The 3837-nt window shown below is 35.6% G+C and overlaps 1 pseudogene; it reads right to left on the bottom strand.

Moving 5' to 3' along the window:
• Positions 1-2067: 2067 nt before the first annotated feature.
• LOC101035403 (glyceraldehyde-3-phosphate dehydrogenase pseudogene) lies at positions 2068-3049 on the bottom strand (annotated as a pseudogene).
• Between the last annotated feature and the right edge of the window lie 788 nt (positions 3050-3837).

The following is a 3837-nucleotide window of genomic DNA, read 5'->3' as shown; positions in this document are numbered from 1 at the left end:
ACAAATATCTGGCAAATTTTATCTCTAATTATTTTAATGTCTTTTATTACAGGGTTGAGAATGTACACAGCAGTTTATATTATAAATTAAGTATTCTAAGTTTTCCAGTAAGAAATCTTATGTTTTTATATTATTTTAATAGCCTTCTTAGGAAATGTTAGTATTTATACATTCTAAGAGTTATTACAATGTTTACGTAGTCTTCAATCAAATCAAATACAGGAAATGATTATCTTGACACTATTTTTTCAATTATTACACATTGAAAGTTGTATTATTTTCTAAGTTATTGCCCTTTCCAGGACACACAGTAGAATATTAAATGACAGCACAGTTAGTATGCAGTCATGTGCTGTATAACAACATTTTGCTCACCAATAGATCACAAATACAGTGGTGATTCCATAAGACTACAATGGAACTGAAAGATTTCTATCACTTAGTGACATCGTGACATTACAGCCATCGTAACATCATAGTGCAACATGTTACACACATGTTTGTGATGATGCTGGTGTAAACAAACCCACTACCTTGCCAGTGATATAAAAGTACAAAAAATACAATTTATGTACAGCACATTGCACTTGATAATGATAACAAAAGAATGTAAATGGCCTATGTATTTAGCACACTATGCTTTTAATCATTATTTTAGAGCATACTTTTAAATATTAAGAGAAAATTAATGGTAGAACAGCCTCAGGCAGGTTCTTCAGGAAGTATTCCAGAAGAAGGAATTGTTATCATAGATGACAGCTCCATGTGTGTTATTGCCCCTGATGACCTTCTAGTGGGACAAGATTAGAGGTAGGTAACGGTGAAATGGATGATACTGACTGTGTGCAGACTTAGGCTAATGTGTATTTGTGTCTTAGTCTTTAATAAAAAAAAAGTTTAAAAAGTAAAAAAAAAAAGGAGAAAAAAGCTTATAGAATAAGCATTAATACAGAAAATACTTTTGTACATCTGTGTAATGAGTTTGTTTTAAACTAAGTGTTGTTAGAATAAAGAAATTTTAAAAAAAAGTTTATAAAGAAGTGATAGCAAACTAAGATTAATTTATTATTAAAAATAAACTTTTAAAAATATATGTAGTATATCCTTATTGTACAGTGATAAAGTCTATAGTGCCATACAGGTTTTCACATTCACTCGCCACTCATTGACTCACCCAGAGCAACATCCAATCCTGAAAGTTCTATTCATGGTAAATGCCCTCTACAGGAGTATAATTTTTTAAAATCTTTTATACTATACTTTGAGTGTATCTTTTCCATGTTTAGATACACAAATACTGACCATTGTGTTAAAACTGCCTATATAATTGAGCACAGTGACATGCTGTACGGGTTTTTATCCAAGAAGCTACAGTCTGTAGCATCTAGCCTAGGCTATACCACCTAGCTTTGTGTAAGTACACTCTGTGATTTTCTCAGAATGACAAAATTGCCTAATGATGCATTTCTCAGAATGTATTCTCATCATTAAGCAATTTGTGTTTCTAAAATTAGCATGAAGTCTCTAGGTTATTATTATGACAAATGCTGTCCATTGAATTCTAATAGATAATTTAAAACAGCATTATAAGAATCTATTCACTCTCTCTAGTCTTCTAAAAATTATTCTTAGAAATTATTGAAAATTTTAGAAATAATATTTATTTTTAGATTCCTATTGTTATCAATATTTTTAAACAATAAACTAATTTAATAGATATTTAAATTAAACAAGCTTCACACTTTAAAAATAACCCCACTGTATAATGAAATGTGATTTTAGTATAGTCTTAATTTTTGCCAGTTTATTATTTTTTTGTGTCTTAATTTTAATTGAAATTGGCTATAAATGTTTTTAGTTTTTGTTGCTGTTGCTGTTTAGGTGAGTACAGGGGACTTTATTGATGGTAACTGATAAGGTAACTGATAAGGTGTGGCTCCCTAGGCTCCTCCCTCTTCACAGGGTCTGCATGGATATTGTGAGGAAGGGAGATTCTCAGTGTGGTGGGGAACTGCGTGAAGCAGGGATTCCCCAGCATCTGAGGGCCTCCGTCTTCCTCTTGCACTCTCATTGGGGCTGGTGGTCTGGGGGGCGGGATCTCACCTTGGAGGCTATATGGGCTATGAGGTTCCCCATCCTGTTGCTGTAGCCAAATTCATTGTCATATCAGCAAATGAACATGACAAAGTGGTTGCTGAGAGCAATGCCAGCCCCAGCATCAAAGGTGGAAGAGTGAGTCATGCTGTTAAAGTTGGGCAAGATGACCTTGTGCTCAGTGTAGCCAAGGATGCACTTGAGGGGACCCCCCGATGCCTGCTTCACCACGTACTTGATGTCATCATATTTGGCAGGTTTTTCTAGATGGCAGGTCAGGCCCACGACTGACACGTTGGCAGTGGGGACAAGGAAGGCCATGCCAGTAAGCTTCTCTTTCTGCTCATGGATGACCTAGCCCACAGCCTTTGCGGTGCCAGTAGATGCAGGGATGATGCTCTGGTGAGCCCACAGCCATCATGCCACAGTTGCCCGGAGGGACCATCACAGTTTTTTGGGTGGCAGTGATGGCAAGGACTGTGGTCATGAGTCCTTCCATAATACTAAAGTTGTCATAGATTACCTTGGCCAGAGGTGCTAAGCAGTTGATGGTACAGAAGGCATTGCTGATAATCTTGAAGCTGTTACCATAATTCTCATGGTTCCTGACCACAATGAACATGGGGGAATCAGCAAAGGGGGCAGAGATTATGACCCTTTTGGCTCCCCACTGCAAGTGAGACCCAGCCTTCTCTATGGTGGGGAAGAAACCAGTGGACTAAACTATATAATCAGTACCAGCATCACCCCATTTGATTTCGGTGGGATCTCAATCCTGGAAGAAGATGATGACATTTCCATTGATGACAAGCTTCCCATTCTCAGTCTTGACATTGCCATGGAATGTGTCATAGGTAGAATCATACTGGAAGATGGACAGCATGTAGTTGAGGTCAATGAGGAGGTCATTGATGGTGACAATATCCACTTTACCAGAGTTAAAAGCAACCCTGGTGACCAGGTACCCACTATGGGGAAATCGGTTGACTCGGGCCTTTACATCCACCATAGTGTTTCAGGGATATGGCTGATGCTGCACAAGAAGATGCAGCTGTCTGTTGAACAGGAAGAGCAGAGAGCCTCTAATTTTTATGTTGAACTATTTTATGTTAACTTTATTAAGTTATGCTAGTATAAAATGTTAATTTTAAAAAATACATATTTTTCTAGGCTTTGGAATGCTTAAATACAATAAAAGTTATTTGGTTCTTTGACTTTTGAAAGAAAATGCATTGTTTTTGGAGGCAGTACTCTGATGCAATTTTGAAGATCCTCTGCATTTATGAGGGTATTCAGGTATTTTAATTCATAGGCCAGTTTTGTTCATTTATGTTTAACATAAAATCATCTGTTTTTTAGGTTTTTAAATACATTAGCATATAGGCTTGAAGTTGATTACCTCATATTTTAAATATCTTCCAAAAATTCTTTATTCTCTTCTTTTTCAAATGTTTTTCATTTAAAAACACTTCTTATTTCCAATATTATCTTTCCAGTTTTCTTTGTGACTTGACTACACTTACAAGTATATGCGAATGATACTAGTATCTTCAAAGTAAATCTTATATTTCTTTATAATAAAAAATTAGGTTCCCATGTTTCTTATTGATTATTTTCTAATAGAGTTTTAATTCCTAGTTTTTGCTTTATTGTTTTCTTTGGCACTATTTCTTGGATATCCTGAATCAATCACTCCAGTAACTATATTTTTACATGCTTAAGTGTGACTATTCAAGGTAAAGC

This window comes from Saimiri boliviensis, chromosome 10 (genome assembly GCF_048565385.1).
Source record: "Saimiri boliviensis isolate mSaiBol1 chromosome 10, mSaiBol1.pri, whole genome shotgun sequence".
Lineage (NCBI taxonomy): Eukaryota > Metazoa > Chordata > Mammalia > Primates > Cebidae > Saimiri > Saimiri boliviensis.
Note: the sequence above shows the minus strand (reverse complement) of the source record. Positions and strands in the feature narration are given on the sequence as shown.